Here is a 22,385-nt window from a genome sequence, read left to right as displayed (position 1 = left end):
TTTTTTTTAAGTAGAGAATAAATATACGTAATACAGATGACGCAGTTTTCTTAAGCAGTCTTCAAGTTTAATAAAAACTACTGTTTTCATGGTCCATACAACATTTTGTGTAGTCTAAGCTGTGATAGTATTTTAGTAATGAATATAAAACAATCAGCATTAAGGTTTGTTTCTGTGTTTTCTTTTTGTATGAAGGCTGCCTTCTCTCTCTCTCTCTTTTCCTCAATAGTTCTTCTTCCATCGTAATAATCAGTTAGAAAACAAACAACCAAGGCATTTACATTATCTTTTTTGTCGTTCATTAATAAATACTCGTATTTACTTGAGATCATCTTGAGACATGAATTAGAAATCTCTATTATGCCATACAATAGATTTCTATTTGTATAACGGTTGTCCTATCAAATCGAAAAGCTTGACTGCTTAGCATCAAGAATAGGTAGGGTTGTACATAATAATATGCGTTCTCATATTTATTCTATCAGTAATTTTTATTTGTTACACTAAATTATGTATTCATTGTGGAAGCTGTTCGTAAGCGTGTTTTAAATATGTACGTAAGTATTTTGTTCGAAATAATTGTAGGTATTGATTTCCAGTTTTCGAACTCTGGCATGATCACAGTATATATTCACATATGATTCGATCGCCAAGTATACTGGACATCTAACCCATCAAGCTACGGACGCTACGTTTTATTAGAATCGTGTTTTAGTATGTGGTAGATTTTTATTGTAAACTTAAACAGAAACTATTATTCCATTGAGACAATTACAATTAAAATTCTTTGTTTTGATATAAAGTTTGTTATAGAAGAACGTGCACTATCAAAGTCAATCAATCATCAATCTATATATTAATACGTGAAGCCAAAACTTCCCTTTTTACCCCTTTTTACGAAAATTGCGCTGATGGAGGAGTATGAAATTTTCCACACTTATAGAGAATATAGAGAAGAAGTGCACAATACTAATATTTTTTTAAAATAATGCATAAAAGATACATTAAATCAATAAAGAAAACATTACACACACTACATACCATGTATTTGACGCACACACGCATGCATACTTTAGATTGTCAAACTTTTGTTCTTGACGTCTGTTGTCAAATTGAGGATAGATTAAATATTGTTTGTCTTTGTTAATATTTTTATAGTGTAGTCTTGGCGAAATTTGTGATTATAGAAGTATAAAATACAATCATAACAGTGTACCAACTTACAATTCCAATTAATTATAGTCGAATTTCGACTACTGCGGGACCTCTAGTTCAATCAAAATCATCAATTTATAACTGGTATGAGTGATGGAATTTTATGTTTTAACAGCTATTAGCTATTTTAACAAAGACAACATTACAGCGATTGTAACTCGAAAGTGTTACATTTAAATTGTTTGTTGTAGTTTAATTTTTTTTTTAACTCTGGGGAATTCATTTACGGATAAGAGAAGGGCTGAGGTCCTTCACCTCCCCCAATTTCACACAGGAGACTACGCCTTGAAAAAGGCGCGCGAAGCACTTGTCCCGCAGAACGACTACCGACTAAACCCCATCGAGCTCCACCACACCGACTAGACGAAACTGACGGTACCGCGGTGCGCGCCGAAAGTCTCGCCTTAGCCGGTACCCGTACTAATGTTAAGACGGGATCTCATCCCCCGGGAAAATCCCGAAGAACCTCGTCTCGGGAGACACACCGTGAGCGGCGCACAGGAGCCACCATGCACCGCTTCACCACCGGAACCACAGTAGACCTAGCTTCTGAATTATAATAACCTATATATTAATAAAAAAATAGTTGTATATTAATCTTCTATGTGTCGTAAAACTATACATTTTATTCTTAATCCCAAGTAATTAGCATTAATAATTAGAAGAATACTACAACAAAAAATGTTGAATGTGTTTATTGTATTTGATGTCCAACTGTAATTTAATTTTGTGTTCGTTTGAATTTGAATAGTCAAAAATTGGTTTTAATTTAATGTTGGCAGTAATCGGGCTTGGTAGATTAGTTAGTTATTAGTAACAGTAACTGTACGAAGCTACTAGTGGACTAATTACTAGTATTACTTGCTACAGCGATTGTTATATTACGTATTATTTATATTACAGTTATTGTGGGAACAAAACATGGTATAGTAAGCTTGGTATAGTTATTGTTACCACTTCGGGGATAGTTTCTATGTTAGTACTATCAACATACAATTAAGTGGTGCGCGAATAGTTCATAATTGATGTTTTTCGTAAGTCTAAAACGAACATGTCATGCATGCATGCTAATTTCTTCATCCGATTGTTATATTTGGTACAATTAATATTATTTTGAACTTTAGGAAGGTTTTCTGTTACCATTCAACGCCGGGTGTACAGTGAATTCGTTTGTCTAAGCTAAAAATAAAGTACCATCAACCCACGACAGTTTCAAGTAGAGTGTATTTCATGCATTTAAGTTGGATTTCTTTAGAAAGAAATTTGTCAAAAACGTAGAATACACATTAAAGTTTTTAATAAATACAAAAATTTTTACTTTTGATATATTTGCTATAAATATCATTCGAAATAATATTTTGGGAACACTTCGTCAATATTAGTTGTTATGTGACAAGGAAAATCTGGTGGGTAGTGAAAAGCTCTCGTTATATCTTTCACCTAAATACGCTTGTCGTAGACGCCCAGAACCACGTGCATCTTCCAAACATTCTTTTCATTAAGTTATTTTTACACGAAATACTTATTTTATTCTTGCTTTGTTGATTCTGCACAGCTTAACATTTCGAAATTATCAAATAAGAGATTTTTTCAGATTTTCGTTATTTGATAGTTTAAAACAAACAAGACAACGTTAATTTCTTGTTGCTGACCTTTGAATGTCGTCAAATATTTTCGGCAACACATCGCGAGACGACAGGCGTGCTACGCGCGGAAATGTCGCGCGGACAAGAATAGCAGCTACGTCGGCAAGCATGAGGCATGACGTCACACGAGACACGTCAACCGATGCGCGTGCTCAACTTTTTCAATGTCTCTCTTCAAAATAATTAATATGTTATTAGAAAATCAAGACACTCAAACTATTATGCCACTGAATAGAGAAACGTAGGTGCTAAAACCACTGAATTAGAACAATATACGAGTATATTAAAGATATTTTAGTGTTCTACTATTCAAATTCTATATTACTAACAAATCAAACCCGCACAATTATAATTTGCGTAATTACTGGTGGTAGGACCTCTTGTGAGTCCGCACGGGTAGGTACCACCGCCCCGCCTATTTCTGCCGTGAAGCAGTAATGCGTTTCGGTTTGAAGGGTGGGGCAGCTGTTGTAACTATACTGAGACCTTAGAACTTATATCTCAAGGTGTGTGGCGCATTTACGTTGTAGATGTCTATGGGTTCCAGTAACCACTTAACACCAGGTGTGAGCTCGTCCACACAACTAGGCAATAAAAAAAAATAAGAATCTTTATCCTGCAAATAATTCAACACTGATTAATATGCCTTTGCTGTTCTGTAATTTAAAGTGGAGCACCCACTAACAAAGGGACAGGCAATTTAATAAACCTAGCACGGCTGAATGCAACGCGCTTCGAAGTGTACACTGATGGTATTATGATATGTTCGACTATTGATCAAGTAATACAGATTAGCGAATCTAGCCTTCTCCTATTCCTATAACTTTCAATAGTAGTATAATAATTATATTATCCGATTCATTTTTTTCCGTGGACTAAGAGGCATTTATTTCTTACTAAAGTAGATCCGTAGATCTTGTAGGTTGTATGATGCTAAGTTCTCTAATGCTGATATCTTTTGCTTGTCACTTGTAGCATATAGAAAAGCTATTTTGGAGTGTTTATAGGGTGATTTGGCCCGATAAGTGTTGTAGTTTTATAGTGTGAGTTAATGTATAAAATTATATGTGCGTATTGTGTTGCTTTTGTTTTTTTGTTTTTTGTTTTTTTTTTTTTAATTTAAATTTCTAAATTTCTCTTCTTGTTCACTGTCTACTTATATGTGATTTTGATTGTGGAAACATATTTGGTTATTGTTTTAGCTATATTTTTTTAAATATTGTATGTTTTGTATTGTACTGTTTGTTTCCCAAATAAATAAATAAATAAATAAATAAATAAATAAATAAAGGCTCCGGTTCGGGATTAGTTGGAATAGCCCCTTAGGCTATCAACGATTAGGTAGGGAAAAAGATACTAAGCACATTCACAAAAAAACTATTGGACCCGGTCAATGTGTCGAAAACATGACGATTTAATTTTCTTATTCTGATGCTCCTATCAATAAAGAAGCGAGAGAGTAATAGAAAAAAGAACGTGAATGAACTCTGCTATTCTTCTGAGATGATTACTGTTTTGAGTAGTAGAGTGTAGAGCGTACTTTTAGTATACATAGTTTGTCACCGCCAAAATACATTCATACATAATAATACATTCATAGTTAATAAAGGAAATATGATTGGCCTAGTAACAGTTAATCTGGTTTTATTAATAATTCGGCTTTTATTAATAATCGTTATACTACAATGACTGGTTTGTCCAAAAGGCTTATAAAAGGATCCTTTATGAATACACCACTCGATCCAATAGTTTACGCTTCTTCTATCGTACATCGATGGTACTATGCCAGAAACCTCCCCGAAAATACCAAGAACCCCAGTTAAAAGTTTCACCGTAAACAAATTATTGGTATATAAATCGTTACCTTAGAAACAAATAACCAAACAATTATTTATTTAATGAAATCAAATTAAAATTAAAAAATAATAGCCGAGGCTGACCGATTTAACTAGGTTAATTAGGGAAACAGTATATTGGCGATAAAGCGAAATTACAGTGATCTTTTGAGTGCATCGGTTTTGCATTGAAGCGCCGAGGGTTGGCAGACAGCAGTGGCAGTACTGACTACGGAGTCGGCAGTCCTACGTCGACCCGCGTGCACGCCGCCCGCCGCGCAGTGTCGTGTCGCGCCCTGGCACGCGCCTTCCAACCCCAATGGACTACGATCGACCAAACGAATTAACTTATTTTTCAATTACTTCTATAATACACTTCAACTCTCCCGATAGAACCTATCGAACGAATCACGCGACCCTAGTATGACTGAAACTCGATTTCGAAAACTTTTACCGACTTTCGATAATTAGTGTTTTAATTATCCATTGTAGTGAACGATTTCAAACTTCTTTGGTTTTTTTTCTATTCAAATATGTATCTTAAAGAGGAGTTGTTGAGAACCCTATTTACACATAAGAAGCGACTGAAGTTTTTTTCTTGAACATTTTACCCGTTTCATGAACTATTTACAAAATTTGTGGTTTCGTTTTCTTCCCTAAGAACCTTTTAGAACCCTCTACTATTTCTAGTAATACGAGTGTGCTGAATTTAAATCCATAAAGAACTTTAATCTGTGTAGTCGTTAGCGTAAAATTATAAGTTAAGTGGTTTTAAAGGCGTTAAAACTGTGTCAGTTCCTTTGAATCTTAACCAGCAGTGTGCTAGCGGATCATTGTACCCTTCGAATATTCCATTAAACTGGTAAGTATCAGAAAATAAAAATAAAAGGATTTTATATTACCCATGTTCAACTATAGATGTTTTTCAAAACGGTTAGGCTAAGGAAAGAATTTGCAGTTCAAATAAAGCGCTTTGTTGATGTCCGTTTAAAAATGGTAGTCATAGTCGATTTAGTTGATGTCCGTTTAAAAATGATAGTCAGAGTCGATTTAGTTGATGTCCGTTTAAAAATTATAGTCATAGTCGATTTAGTTGATGTCCGTTTAAAAATTATAGTCATAGTCGATTTAGTTGGTGTCCGTTTAAAAATTATAGTCATAGTCGATATAGTTGGTGTCCGTTTAAAAATTATAGTCATAGTCGATTTAGTTGATGTCCGTTTAAAAATGATAGTCATAGTCGATTTCAAATCGGAATGAAACGAAATAATTCTAAGGATTTCTTTACAAAATCACGAAACTGAATAACATTGAAGAATCATTGAAAATAAACTTTCTAATACTAGCTTGTGTTCTAGTTTTATTTTAAAATAATGAGGACGAGAACGTTTGACGACATAATGCAAAACGTTAGTGTAATGTTTTTCGGTGCGATCAGGATTACTGTAATGTTATTACAGAACGTGTTACGTTGTATCGTATATAACGACTTTATAATTATAGGACGCTAATATCTTGTGCCAAGTCCAATGACATCGTGCAGTATTTATAAAATTATTATACAATGCCAACCGCCTTCCTTATAGTTAAAGACTTTGACTCATCAACGATGTGTGAAAAATATTTCAATGTAATCCAAAACTGTCGACTTAATTAATTCTGCAAGTATATACAATTGTATCTTATATATTTTTTCTTATAGAAAATATATATTGTGTAAGTAAAACACAGTCTAATGATGTCCATACGACTATCTTTATACCATTATTAATATTTAGTTTCTTAATAGTGAAACTTTCGGTCAAGTTAGCTCACAAGTGAGCTCAGTGTAGTTAATTAATAATTTTGAGAGTACCGTCTTGTTCCGATGTACTTACATATTTCAACTACACATATCCCATTTATTCACTATTCTATTTACAACCATACATATAGTTTACAGCTTATTTCATCATTTATTTCAACTATAAATATTACTCATATTAGAAAAATCAAGCCCAACATTGAGGATTATTTCAAAACTTTGTTCGGAGAAAATTCTAAAACTTTTAACTTATAGTTAAGAACTACAGCTAATTTTTGTTACCGATAAAGAAAGAGAAACATTCAATAGAACACCAAATATTTTATTCCTGAAAGTAAAATCCTAAGCCTCGTCTCTTAAAATGACCCTTAAACAGTAAATTATCTACCGCCCAACTCAAGACGTAAAAAATTTAGGAACAAAGTAACAAAAATATATTCTTGTAAAAACTTTGGAAATAGGAAAATCCTCGAGAATCTACTCAAAGTGATAACTTCCATTTAAGTCCGAGCAGCGCACATTTTTTAGGACAAATAAATTATTCAGAATTTTAAGGGCTAGCTAAACAAAGGACTAGATAAATTTACTTAAGAAAACTGAAAGCAACTCTATGTGAGCTACATGTGAAAATTAAATGATGTCTTATCACTTTCGCTAGATTAGAATGTCTTACAAAACATGTAAGTTTTGAATGAAATATATCCTCACACACTCTAGCTCATAACGAATATAACTATGTTCGTAATTTCAGACGAAGCGTAATCTAATATCACAGCTGCAATAGAGCGGTTTCAATGGATCTTTAATCTAATTATTACTAAATTGACATTTTGATGGCTATTACGAGTATGTACGCTATTATGCACGATGGGCAAACAAGATCAAAATTTCGCACTTCCAGAGTTGGTTTATTTTCCGTGATCATGTCCGCATTGACTGACTCACTAGAGCAGTAGTTAGCCCTCCTGACCTCTCGGCCAAGGGTCATGGGTTTCATTCCTACATAGGGCGAACGTTCTTATGATGAACAGGTTAGTTCGCTTTTTATCTATATATTATATATTAACCACATAAACCACATATACATAATAACGGGAATGCTGCCTACCACCACGAGACATTAGGTCTGTCACATTTCCATAGTATAACGGTTGTTCCATTCTTCAAACTGAATTATTGCTTTGCGACAGAAAAAGGCAGGTAGTAGCAGAGTAACAAGATGTCCTACCACTAGTAATTACGAAAATTTTGAGAATTTGGTCTCTATTACCCAATGTTACTTACTCTCTGGTCGTATTACGCATTTTATTAGGAAGATTAGTATTCGCCATGCCTGCGAGATTTGAATACCGGCATTGTTGCATTATTAAATACGAATACAACCGGCGTCTGATCCTTTAGGCCACGATGACTTCAAAACGAACTTTGTTTGATTGATTAAACTGATTAACACGCGAAGATAAATACAAACAAACAGCCCTTCACGTCCTATGGGAATGCAGTATCTGGCAGAATGAATGCTAAATTATTCAAACGTTGAATCTGATGTCATTTGTTATATCCAAGACAAATTAGCTTTCCCTCGGACTACCTGAACTACATCATTAAAAGTATTTGTTGCGAGGTTGCCGCTGTGGATTCTGGCTTACCAGAACTTACAGTCGTGGGAGTGATTATGGAACAAATACCAGAAAAAATCTGAATATTGCCCTTCCATTTTGAGTTTTCTGTTTGAAGATTAGATCAGGGACGGTCTTCTCAACTACTACTACTACATAATTTGCTGTCACTGAGTGGAAGTGCTTCCACTTTAAGATGAGATAGAACTTAACCAAGAGAGGTGGGGATAACGTGAAGTTTTTTTTGCACAGAACCCATTGAAGTTTTTTGCACAGAGCCCTACTGACAGTGAACAGGCGATTGGTGGAGCCACAAACACCGGTACATTCAGTCAACATACAGGCTATCAGGTACCACCGAGATGATGGCAGCAACTACTTGCCTCAGAATTTCCCTTTGGGCGAAAAACATTGAATTGAAACAATGAAAACATTGATTCTAAGGTTCTAGAAAAAATATCCAAGAAACACGTCATCTTCATGGACCTTGACTATCACTAGGCTGGTGTACCAAGTGCAATCTTAGCTCCGTGCCAGTATTTGGCCCCAGCTTGACGGTAATGGGTCGATGAAGAGAGATAAGATCGGTTTGTCACTCACCGAAGTCAAGCATCGTCCGTCAGGACTCGTTTCTATCGAGATTCGCAGTTATGACACTCGGTAGCGACATTCGGTTCCAATTTGTGCAACGAGGACAGGGCGTGTTCAGTCGAGACCAAACCCCATACACAAAATTTTGACCTAATAAAATATTTAAAAAAAATGAGTTAACTATTTTCTGCTAAGCTTGTATTGGATAGCTTTTAAAGTTTTCGTTCTTAATACCAATTAAATGATAGACAATTTATCTATACGTAAAATGTTCAATACCATTAACACATAATAACAAGCTCTATATAGGTAAAGCGGATTCTCGATTAAAGTAATTAAGAAGTTGCCTACGTCGAAACCTTTATTTTCGCATCTCGAATCCCCGATTATATTGTGTTACAGTTTCTGAGTGAAATAAGTAATATAACATTTATTTATATGTTGTATTTGTATGTAATGGCTGCTTACATTTGGTATTTACTGGATTTCATAAGAATTAGGGCTTTGAGTGTTTACTTCTCGACCTTTTTTAACTAGCGTGTTATGTATTTGAGGTTCGTTAAGGATTTCTGTAACTTCAAATGATACTCTTCTTCACTGGAATAAAGCACCATAAATCTATCGCAATGCGTCTTGATCTTGCCTCGTGGAGTTGAGTAAAGGGTCTTAATCTCTAAGATATATATAAGAAAAAAATTTAAAGCACAGAAAAAGTGTTGTAAATTCGAGAGATTATAGATATAGAGATACGGTAAATAATCAGGCGCGGCGTGATAGGGAAACAGTAGCATCGGAAATAAAGATTGACGGGTAGGATAATACAATTATAGATGAATTTCGTAGGAATAGAAGGATCCTGGTTGAGCTGACATTCCCAAATTTCGCGAGTAAGAGCCTCGATTTGAATTACAGGATAGTAATTTTTTTAATGAAAAATAGGCCAACTTTCGAATTGTGAAAACCCAAAAGCAAAAACTTCATACTTAGTATTACCTCATCTGTACGCTGTACAAGCAAACGTTAATGAGATTTAACGGAATAAACTTTGATAAGTGAAATAAGTTCTAACCCCGAACAAACTGAAACAGCCCGTCGTGATTACCTCAAATTAAAACTAGCTACATTACAGCGGTGACAAGTTTACCAGTTGTGTTTCAGACGCTATCTGCAATCTCTTCTTCTTTAATTTTCTTGGTGCAGTCGTTTGACTGTATCATTCCATCTATAATACAGATCCGTACATTTTTTAGAACTTCGTCCTCTTGGCCTCTTCACCGCAATTATTCCAGTAACCATCGGACACTAAAACTTTCTATGCAGTAATAGTGTAATAATAAATCATTCTGTAAAGTGTAGAATACGGCGTAGGTACACAATGGAAAGCCTGGTAATTTGAGCTAGGAGTTAAACAAAAGACTGACAATTAATTGATAGACTGGAGTAGAGGCTAATGATGTGAGTAATTTTAGTCTCTGAGTTACTCGAAGCATAGAAAAGGGTGTCTCTCAACCTGTACTGCTTTAAATTATTCAAGTCTGTTACTTCAACTTAGATGATATTGCACATACACAATTGTCAAATGTCAAAATATAGTCTACTGCCAATTTGAACAAGAACACTACTAAGAACATATCCATAATAATAGTTTTTATTTATAATGCAAAATTACAATGAAACCTCAGAGCATAATTTCCATTCACCCTTGTACAACTTCACTCTTAATGCTTGTTTACTGGATAATCCAATTACAAATGTACTTGTTTAGACTATTCATGTTGTATTCTCGATGTCGATTTATTTCGGAGCTCTCACAATCGATAATCGTTGGAAAGGTACAACCAATCTGACCGAAACCCCAATACTTTGGTGTGGGTATTGAAATTAAATTGAATATCGACCCAACTTATGTGACACTAACTAATCCAACTTGCTGTTTGCGGTATCTCTAAATGGAACAGTTTTGCGACTACCTGTTTAAAATTCAAAGCTTGAACATGGATTTAATAGAATACATGCATATATTGTAAATGACAGACGAGAAAATAGACAAAGTATGTATTTTAAATGTTCTTTTTTTTCCCTTGTAGGCAGACGGGTATAAGGCCCACCTGATAGTGAGTGGTTACCGTCGCCCATGGACTTCAGCAATGCCAGGGGCAGAGCCAAGCCGCTACCTACCGGTTTAGCTTTAGTTTACTTCGTAGATGTAAATAATCTTAAGACGCATTTTTTAACAGAGATACCTAACCTAAATAACACCGCAAATGAGATGCCTTGAGACATGAGATTGAAGTCTCCACGATAGGCTAGTGTCACAAAATAAATGGAAAATCTGTTACAAAAATCAAAAAGATCTTAAATAAATAAATTTCAAAGAACGAAGACACGCAGTTCAACAATCCGGAAGATTTATCCCGCGAACAGTTTAAGGTCGTGGTGCGGGAAATCTCGTAGAAGCCAGTAAGTACGTCACGGAACAGCTGAGCAGAGTCCCGGCCGCAGGTGGGCCGCTATATGTAAATTTAGATTATGAGTCGTAATCCGTTCATTGTCACCAACACTCGCCAAGGCTCAACGTAAGATTGTTGGCCGATTCGCGAAACAACCAATAACTCTGTGATGATAAAAACTTCAATTTTCAATGAACTGTTTAGTAATTTTGTGATAAATTATTTTTAGCAGATTTTCCAATGCTTTGGTTCGTAATTGGATTTTGCGTAACGTGTTAAACTATTAATTTCATTACCATTTTTATTATGAAATGAAATAAATCATTTTAATATTAATCAAATGAATCACTGAAAATACTTAATGTGTAGCTCTAAAATAATTTTAGATAGAGCGAAAAGTCGCTCGTAAAATGAAAAACCGGATGTTCGAAATTACCGAGCTATTTTGATTTAAATATCGGATGATATAAAAATGTTCAGGTTAGGCATTATCCACATTGATAATATGAAACGTTATTAATTATTCACCGACTACTGTGTGTACTGTTTGGATGGCAATTTAAAGGCTGACCGCATTATTATTTCAGCTCGACATTTGTCAGAATGCGTACAAAGTCACGATAGCTTATGTTGTCATTAAAAGAAAGTTAACTTCTGTTACATAACTACAAAATCATAAGGTCATAAGTAATAGGTCATAAAGAAGTCGTCGTGGCCTAAAGGATAAGACGTCCGGTGCATTCGTGTTGAAGCGATGCAACGGTGTTCGAATCCCGCAGGCGGGTACCAATTTTTGTAATGAAATACGTACTTAACAAATCTTCACGATTGACTTCCACGGTGAAGGAATAACATCGTGTAATAAAAATTAAACGCGCAAAATTATAATTTGCGTAATTACTGGTGATAGGACCACTTGTGAGTCCGCGCGGATTGGTACCACCACCCTGCCTATTTCTGCCGTGAAGCAGTAATGCGTTTCGGTTTGAAGGGTGGGGCAGCCGTTGTAACTATACTGAGACTTTAGAACTAGTATCTCAAGGTGGGTGGCGCGTCTACGTTGTAGATGTCTATGGGGTCCAGTAACCACTTAATACCAGGTGGGCTGTGAGATCGTCCAACAATCTAAGCAATAAAAAAAAAATAGTACTTTGGCTTATTTTATAACCTAGATCTCTAATGAGGTTTGTTTAACCGTAAAGTTCATACCAATGCCAATACAAAGCGGCTACGGATCATAAAGCTTATTAGGCCATTTTCTAGTATTTGGTAAATGAATCAGACGTCAAGATACCCCTGTCAGCACAAATCCCTTCAAACAAGAATGCTTGATTGCTCTACGGTACCTACCCATAGATGGTACGTGTACCGCGGTCCATTTACATTATAATTAAAATAGTCGGCAAACTATCAAAGTAATTGTTTGGATTCATCCAGCTACTAATCGTATATTTAAATTAAAATAAGGCTCATTGGAAAAATTCCAAAAAATGAGTTTGATGACAACAGTCGACCATATTTAAACTCAAAAAAACCTTTTATGTTTTTTTCCGTGTAAAACGTATCATTTTCAAACGAAAACGAAAGAGTTTTACATTCATTAAGGAAGAGCAATTAATTTTCATTCAACTTGTGTAATTATACGAATGGGAATTTAAATAATTTTTTTTTTTTTTTTTATGATTGAAAGTTTACTGGTGGCCCGAAGGCCTTTCCAGTTTCACCAGGACAGGTGGGCGAGCAAAGGCTCAGCCAAGAGGGGTGGGATTTGCTAACAACTGCCCGAGCGCCTCCGAAGGAGACCTAACAACTCAAGAGCAATTGTTTCGCGAATGAATCTACTACCGGATCGGAATCGCGACCCGCTGAGAAGATCCGGCGAGAAACTCAGCGGGCTGATGCATGGGTTAGGTTGCACGTCGACCTCTTTGTCGAGTTCGACGAGTACGGTTACCGGGGTCCCTAAGCCTGCCCCTAGTATTAGAGCTGAAGGCATCTAATGCAAAGGTTATTGGATCTGATGGATCCGTAAGGACGTGTCTAGGGCGTCGACGGTGACTGGCTCCTGCATGATCAGGATTCGGGGAGTAGTCAGCGGCGGCAACGATAAGGCGATTATCATGACGCATAGCCTTATCGAAGTATCGTTCCGACGCTGACTTCATGTATTTCCGAATTGATTCGAGGCCCAGGTCGTCGTGTAGGTCAACGTTCCTCACGAACCACGGAGCCCCGACAGCTAACCTGCAAAAGCGGGATTGTAGGGATTGGAGGGTGTCTATGTGTGTGCGGGCCGCGTGAGCGAACACCACACTCGCGTAAGTCATGACGGGCCTTATGCAAGTTTTGTAAATTGTCACCTTGTTCCGAAGGGACATTTTACTCCGCTTACAGATCATGGGGTAGAGTCTACCGAGAATAAACGCGGCACGGTCACGGACTGATTTTATATGCGGGCGGAATGTCATCGATGCATCCAGGGTAACGCCCAGGTACTTGACCTTCCTGGCCCAGGGTATGGGTTGTCTAAAGAGAGTAATCGGGGGTGTGAGATTCCTCCTCCTAATCCGGGAGGAAATCCGTGTGGAGCTTCCCCTCTGAAATAGCACCGCAGTACTTTTCGCTGGGTTGATGTCTATGCGCCATTTTCGGAACCACTGTCCTAGGGCTAGGGCTGCGCTCTGAAGCTTCTTCGCGATTAGGGACTTATTTCTACTAGAATAGTAAACAGTCGTGTCGTCGGCGAATAAAGCTAAATGGGTCGGCGGCGACCGGGGAATATCGTTGACGAATAAGCTAAATAGGAGGGGTGAGAGGACAGAGCCTTGCGGGACTCCAGCTGTGAGAGGTCGTGGGGAGGAGCGGGTTCCCTCGACTCGATATCGAAAAGAGCGGTTCGACAAGAAGTCCCGTATGATGAGCACGAGACTATCCGGCACGCCCATGTTGAATAGTTTGAAAATCAAACCATTGTGCCAGACTTTGTCGAACGCTTTTGCGACGTCGAAGAAGAGAGCTCCCGTGTATAACGGTTTTGGTCGATTAAGCCCCACAAGAATGTGCTCCGTGAGGCGGTGCACCTGTTGAACGCATGAGTGATTTGTACGGAATCCGAATTGTTCATCGATAAGAATGCCCTTGGATGAGACGAAGTCTCTGAGGCGTTTGTAGAGCAGACGCTCATACAGTTTGCCTAGAGACATGAGGAGGCTAATCGGGCGGTAGCTCGTCGGATGATTTTTTGGTTTACCGGGTTTATGTATGCCGATAACGTCCGCTTCTTTCCACACCGCGGGAAAGATACAGTTCGCCATAGCGGCATTGAAAATAGATGCCAACATCACGATGAGTTGGACGGGTAGAAGTTTAATAACGCGGTTGGATATACCGTCGGAACCGGGAGCCTTGCGAGGACGTAGGTCTTTGATCAAGTCTTTAACTTCCATCGGGGTGACGGGTGGTAACGCATCAGAGGGTGGCAAGGAGGCTCTGCGTTCTACCTCACTGTCTACTAATTCTACATGAACAGGGTCCACGGATTGAGTGCTGGGCGTGCACTGGGTTTGCAATGTATCGGCCAGCAGCTCTGCTTTTTCGTCATCATCGAACGCCGCGAGTCGGCCTGAGGGGCCTACGAGGGGGGGCATAGTTACTACCGTATCCGATTTGAGAGTACGAGCTAAGCGGTAGTAAGACCTTTGGGAGGGCGCGAGTCCTTCTAAGAAATCAGACCATCTGGCATCTCGGACTTCGGCGATGCGAGACTTTACGTCGCGTTGTAGGGCACGCATTCGAATACGATTTTCCGCGGTAGGATACCTGTCGTAGGCGCGTATCGAGGCGTTCTTAGCTCTAAGGAGTTCCCTAATATCGTCGGACAATTTGAAGCGGTGAAGGAAGTCCTCCGCTACAACTTGTTTCGATGACCTATCTAATGTCGAGGTGATGTGTGACGTTAAGATGTCTATGGCTTCAGCGGTATCCTGAGGAGACGGGATAGAGTCCGGACTAAACGGAAGCGATGGTGGATCAGATTCAGACAGGCTGATGTCCAGCGTGTGCCAATCCACCACAGTCCTCGTGACGGGAACGGAATCGGGAGCGCGACCGAGCTTCATAACGACGGGACGGTGGTCTGAATCTAACTCTGAAACTACTTCGATCGAGTGTAAGCGCAGAGTTACGTTTTTTAATAACGCTATGTCGAGTATATCCGGGCGATGCGCGATATTTAGCGGGTAGTGAGTCGGGGTTAGCGGAGCGACGATATCGAAGGCGAGATCATCGACTAACGCGTCAAGCCGCCTGCCATTCGGGGTTGTGGTGTGTGAGTTCCACCTGATGTGTTTACAATTTAGGTCGCCCGCCAGAATGACAGAGCTCCCCATACCGAGCAGCGCCTCGATATCACTGCTTAGAACGATCTTATCCGGTGGAAGATAAACGGACGCGATAACGATCGGCGCGTGTCCCGTCAGTGAGATTCGGCACACTGATGCTTCGATATTAGCGAGCGCCGGAGGATCGAGCGGGACGCAATGCAGGGCTCTTCTATAGTAAATGACGGTACCACCACCACGGGCAGAGAGCCTGTCGTTCCTGACCATGTTATAGTTCGCGATTTTAGGGTCACGGCGCGCGGGCTTAAGTAGGGTCTCCTGCACTAAAAAGATATCAATTTGATGGTCACGCACAAAGTCAGAAACCTGATCACGTTGATTTGCGAGACCGTAAGCGTTAAAAAATCCTATCGTTACGGATAGGGGCTTTATTCTACTTATATACGCCATTGATTACCGGCGGAGTGAGGGGAGGGCGTACGTATTTAATGACGCGTATACGTCGGCGTATTCCTGCACAACGGCGATAAAGTGTTGTGCAGTGGAGGCAGCGCGAATGGCGTCGCCCAAAGCGTTAACGCGCTCAAAGTTGATCGACTGAAAGAAGTCGATCGCTAAAGCGAGATTGTCGGACGCGGTCGGAGGGCAAGTCGCGGGAGAGGGACGAGTCGCGGGGGCGGGACGAATCGCGGAGGAGGGAGTTGTAGCCGTGTTCGTGTACGAATTTAAATAATGTAGTAGGTCTACAAGTATAGGTATGTAACAATGATGTCGTTGATTTAATAGGTTGGTATGATATGAGTGATAAATATGAAAAAGGAATACGAAAAAATTACAAGTTTTGTTGAATTGTGTTGAAAATTAACTATTAGATATCCGATATTAAGGTATATCCAAAATTATATCTCAAAAATTCTTTTTTAGACATCCTAAATTGATCGAAAATTGAAAATGATGGATGGCAATACATAATATTTTAATGAGGTCATTTTTATATCACTGAACATATTAATGTTACTATAATAATAAAAAACAGTATTCCATTAGAATTTTGGAACCTATCATTATCCTTAATATTAATCAGGAATTCTTATTTTCGCACATCATTCTGTTGAATGTTTTAAAGTGCTCTGTTTCCAAGCAGTTAATATAGGGCTAAATCCAACACTTAAGACTCTTCATCCGTTTGTTATTAGTCGAATATTTATATTTCGGGTCCTTGTACAAATGTTGAATAATTTATATATACCTAGTCAGGTCATAAGTATTGTCACACAGTAAAAACTTTTCTTTTAGAATGCTGGCCACAAAAAAGTTTATTGAATTCTAATTTCGAATTGTTCATGAAAATAAAAATGTATACTTTTAGAATTTTACTCATTTTTAAATATGGAGTGCTTACGCTTAAAGAAGACCGTGTTGCAGTTATTGCGTTGCATCGTTGCGGTTACGCGCCAATTCAAATTTTTAACATACTGAAAAATTTGAATATAACCAAAAGATTCGTTTATCGTACCATCAAACGATACAATGAAGACTCTAGTGTAGATGACAGGTCAAGAAGTGGTCGCTCTCGGTCTGTTAGGACTCCAGCAGTGATAAAAGCTGTGAAGGCGCGAATTCAAAGAAATCCCAAACGTAAGCAGAAACTGTTGGCCCTTCAGATGGGGTTAAGCAGAACCACGGTGAAAAAGGTGTTAAATGAAGACTTAGGGCTTCGGGCATATCGAAGAAAAACAGGAAATCGTTTGAATGCTCGTCTAATGGACCTGAGACTGAAGAGATGCCGCGCTTTGTTGAAGCGATACGCGGGAAAAAAATATCGGGAAATTATTTTTTCGGATGAAAAAATTTTTACCGTAGAAGAGAGCTACAACAAACAAAATGATAAGGCGTACGCACACAGTAGTGAAGAAGCAAGCAACCGTATTCCGCGTGTCCAACGAGGTCATTTTCCATCCTCGCTCATGGTATGGGTGGGAGTTTCTTATTGGGGCTTAACAGAGGTACATTTTTGTGAGAAAGGTGTAAAAACGAATGCAGTTGTGTATCAAAATACAGTCCTGACGAACCTTGTGGAACCTGTTTCTCATACCATTGTTCAATAACAGGCACTGGGTATTCCAACAAGATTCGGCGCCAGCTCATAGAGCGAAGAGCACACAAGACTGGCTGGCGGCGCGTGAAATCGACTTCATCCGGCACGAAGACTGGCCCTCCTCCAGTCCAGATTTGAATCCGTTAAATTACAAGATATGGCAACATTTGAAGGAAAAGGCGTGCTCAAAGCCTCATCCCAATTTGGAGTCACTCAAGACATCCTTGATTAAGGCAGCCGCCGATATTGACATGGACCTCGTTCGTGCTGCGATAGACGACTGGCCGCGCAGATTGAAGGCCTGTATTCAAAATCACAGAGTCATTTTGAATAAACTTTAGTGTCATAAGAATCTATGTTTTGTTAAGTTCATTTTGGTATATGAATGGTTACATAATGAATAAATTTGTTTCAATTATTTTACATTAAACATGTGACAGAATTTATGACCTGACTAGGTATTTTAGTTGTTACAGAAAAAGATCTAACCATCCATGTCGAATTTGTAATTCAAATGCGATTAAAGAAATGAAAGAAATCATCAAAAGAAATCTCGTCCGATAAAAAATATTTTATCAAAGGATACAAAAACAGAAATATGTCGCGTGTTTTAAAATATCACTTGTAGCTGGTAAGGGATGTATTTATTGGTCTTTACTCAATCGATAATTTAAAAGTGAATAGGATTAAAAAATATAAAAACTCCCTAAGCCGCAAGCAAGCGGTAGGAAGCGGCTTGGCTGCGCCCCTGGCATTGCCGAAGTCCATGGGCGACGGTAGCCACTCACCATCAGGTGGACCGTATGCGCGTCTGCCTACAAGGGCAATAAAAAAAAGCAAAGGTTCGAGAAAAAAAACCGACAAGAAAACTTTTACTACTTTGTAACAAAATGTTATGGAAATAATGTTTATGGTAACACCGGGTACAATTGTATGTTGTCTCTGGCTATCTTTATGGCTTAAAAACGTCTATTATCAAAAAAAGAAAGAATAAAACGCATGATTGCAATATATGATTGAGTTCCCCTTTGAAGTTTGAGAACCTTTCAAGAAAGGTTTTAAGGAAAAACTAAAATGATACGCTTTGTGAATAGAAACGGCTTGGATTAGCTTCTGAGAATATTGGATATGACAGTAGATTTTAGTTTGAAATAGTCCGAAAGCTATAAATGTTCGATGAATACCCCTGTGAATACTGGACCCCTTGTGAAATTTTTTTTTTTTTTTTTTTTTATTGCTTAGATGGGTGGACGAGCTCACAGCCCACCTGGTGTTAAGTGGTTACTGGAGCCCATAGACATCTACAACGTAAATGCGCCACCCACCTTGAGATATAAGTTCTAAGGTCTCAGTATAGTGACAACGGCTACCCCACCCTTCGAACCGAAACGCATTACTGCTTCACGGCGGAAATAGGCGGGGTGGTGGTAACTACCCGTGCGGACTCCCAAGAGGTCCTACCACCAGTGATTACGCAAATTATAATTTTGCGGGTTTGATTTTTATTACACGATGTTATTCCTTCACCGTGGAAGTCAATCGTGAACATTTGTTGAGTACGTATTTCATTAGAAAAATTGGTACCCGCCTGCGGGATTCGAACACCGGTGCATCGCTACACACGAATGCACCGGACGTCTTATCCTTTAGGCCACGACGACTTTTGTGAATACTGGAGACTCCACATACAGAACTCGCGATAGCCAATACCAATTTGTTAAATATTTCATTCCAAAACAATCGTATTGTTAGAGATATAACAATAATTAGTCAATCGTAAAAAGAAGCATTTATATGAATTACTTAATTACTGCTAGTAGTAATTAATTTATTAGTAGCTGAATAATTTAATTTTTTTTTTCAAAAGAACCTCACACGGGCTATTTCAAATTTTTAAGACCAATAATAGCCAAAACGGCCTAATTGATGCAATTACTTTATTATTATTTATTTAATTTATGTAAAGAGATGTGATTTTTTTAAATAGTTAATAACTAGTCAGGTCACAAATTCTGTCACATGTTTAATGTAAAATAATTGAAACAAGTTTATTCAATATGTAACCATTCATATACCAAAATGAACTTAACAAAACATAGATTCTTATGACACTAAAGTTTATTCAAAATGACCTCCGTGATTTTCAATACAGGCCTTCAATCTGCGCGGCCAGTCGTCTATCGCAGCACGAACGAGGTCCATGTCAATATCGGCGGCTGCCTTAATCAAGGATGTCTTGATTGACTCCAAATTGGGATGAGGCTTTGAGCACGCCTTTTCCTCCAAGTGTTGCCATATCTTGTAATCTAACGGATTCAAATCTGGACTGGAGGAGGGCCAGTCTGCGTGCCGGATGAAGTCGATTTCACGCGCCGCCAGCCAGTCTTGTGTGCTCTTCGCTCTATGAGCTGGCGCCGAATCTTGTTGGAATACCCAGTGCCTGTTATTGAACATGGTATGAGAAACAGGTTCCACAAGGTTCGTCAGGACTGTATTTTGATACACAACTGCATTCGTTTTTACACCTTTCTCACAAAAATGTACCTCTGTTAAGCCCCAATAAGAAACTCCCAACCATACCATGAGCGAGGATGGAAAATGACATCGTTGGACACGCGGAATACGGTTGCTCGCTTCTTCACTACTGTGTGCGTACACCTTATCATTTTGTTTGTTGTAGTTCTCTTCTACGGTAAAAATTTTTTCATCCGAAAAAAGAATTTCCCGATATTTTTTTCCCGCGTACCGCTTCAACAAAGCGCGGCATCTCTTCAGTCTCAGGTCCATTAGACGAGCATTCAAACGATGTCCTGTTTTTCTTCGATATGCCCGAAGCCCTAAGTCTTAATCTAACATCCTTTTCACCGTGGTTCTGCTTAACCCCATCTGAAGGGCCAACAGTTTCTGCTTACGTTTGGGATTTCTTTGAATTCGCGCCTTCACAGCTTTTATCACTGCTGGAGTCCTAACAGACCGAGGGCAACCACTTCTTGACCTGTCATCTACACTAGAGTCTTCATTGTATCGTTTGATGGTACGATAAACAAATCTTTTGATTGTATTCAAATTTTTCAGTATGTTAAAAATTTGAATTGGCGCGTAACCGCAACGATGCAACGCAATAACTGCAACACGGTATTCTTTAAGCGTCCACTCCATATTTAAAAATGAGTAAAATTCTAAAAGTATACATTTTTATTTTCATGAACAATTCGAAATTCGAATTCAATAAACTTTTTTGTGGCCAGCATTCTAAAAGAAAAGTTTTTACTGTGTGACAATACTTATGACCTGACTAGGTACAATAGTAAAGTATTTTATGTTGTCACTGAAATCACATTTTCTTTACCTTTTCGTCGTCGTGGCCTAAAGAATTGTAGTCGTCGTGGCCTAAAGGATAATGTAGTCGTCGTGGCCTAAAGGATAAGACGTCGTATGTAGCGATGCACCGGTGTTCGAATCCCGCAGGCGAGTACCAATTTTTCTAATGAAATACGTACTCAACAAATGTTCACGATTGACTTCCACGGTGAAGGAATAACATCGTGTAATAAAAATCAAATCCGCAGAATTATAATTTGCGTAATCACTAGTGGTAGGACCTCTTGGGAGTCCGCACGGGTAGGTACCACCACCCCGCCTATTTCCGCCGTGAAGCAGTAATGCGTTTCGGTTCGAAGGGTGGGGTAGCCGTTGTAACTATACTGAGACCGTAGAACTCATATCTCGAGGTGGGTGGCGCATTTACGTTGTAGATGTCTATGGGCTCCAGTAACCACTTAACACCAGGTGGGCTGTGAGCTCGTCCACCCATCTAAGCAATAAAAAAAAAAATCATAAACATTTTCAATACCAAGCACTATATAATAATATATTAATAGGAGTTTTACTTCCTAATTTAAATATGTAAATACGTTCGTAATATAGAACAAAGTTTTGATTTTTTCATGTTCACATTACAGAGTTCCATTAAACACGTAACGTACGTGTATTTGCTTTGATCATAACTCACGACTGCTTTATTCCCAGCATATGAAGTTAATCTGAGTGTTGTGTACATTTTTGCTCTAGGTATAAAGTCGACTCGAGGGAGAGCGTTTTCGGTTAATATGTCACGGGCCGAAGTCAGCCATTCGAAATTTAAGTAATACATGTTTCTGTCACATATCGAATGCAAGCCTACGCATATTTTAATGTTAGGTTAGAGTTTTTGTTCACTGCGTGACTACAAGTCGTAGCATTCATTTTTATTAGTCTGCAACTGTGTGATTTGTAGCTACCGACCACAAATCACACAGTCGACCGGCTCCTCAGACATTATCAATTGTGTTTATGCTTGAAAGTAGTCTATACCAACGAATACGCTTAGTATTTTAAAACAATTTTCATAGCCTTTTTTTCTTTTTCTTATTTCTATACAAAATTGTTCGTAATTTACATAATAAACCACAGCTCTAAATAATATATTGATATATCTGAAGCCATAAGGTTCAGGCCTTTCTTTAGTTAGTTAGAAGAGGCATGAAATTATGTCATTAATTCTTACATCTCACAATTAACTCACCGTAAGCTTATGTTGATACCTACTATACACTTTTTGGATAATCTCTGAGAACTTAAATCCATTAAATACTAAATCGAGCAGCACGTGTAAGTACCACCACTCAGTCGATTTCATCCCCGTAGCAGAGATGAATTTCAATACGATCTAGATTGATCTCACGTCTTAACGTATAGGATAGCAAGATATACTATACCACTATTTGGATGTGCTACTGTTATTACGC

General features: G+C 38.3%; 1 protein-coding gene and 1 long non-coding RNA gene across 3 annotated transcripts in view; one reads left to right on the top strand and one right to left on the bottom strand.

Moving 5' to 3' along the window:
* The first annotated feature begins 4,777 nt into the window (after nucleotides 1-4,777).
* Nucleotides 4,778-22,385, top strand: part of LOC101741686 (uncharacterized) — a 181,360-nt gene continuing 163,752 nt past the window's right edge. The window contains exon 1 of the mRNA XM_038018733.2: nucleotides 4,778-5,558. The gene's annotated coding sequence lies outside the window, so the exon portion shown is untranslated. The remainder of the gene's footprint in view (nucleotides 5,559-22,385) is intronic.
* LOC134200930 (uncharacterized) lies at nucleotides 9,135-10,283 on the bottom strand. Of its 2 annotated transcripts, none has more exons than XR_009976045.1 (2): nucleotides 9,855-10,283; nucleotides 9,135-9,383 (listed from the first exon to the last, which is right to left on the bottom strand). It is a non-coding gene; the product is annotated as an uncharacterized LOC134200930 (long non-coding RNA). The 2 variants fall into 2 exon arrangements; XR_009976046.1 differs by having other exon boundaries at nucleotides 9,135-9,307.

Source organism: Bombyx mori, chromosome 22 (assembly GCF_030269925.1).
Source record: "Bombyx mori chromosome 22, ASM3026992v2".
Lineage (NCBI taxonomy): Eukaryota > Metazoa > Arthropoda > Insecta > Lepidoptera > Bombycidae > Bombyx > Bombyx mori.
Note: the sequence above shows the minus strand (reverse complement) of the source record. Positions and strands in the feature narration are given on the sequence as shown.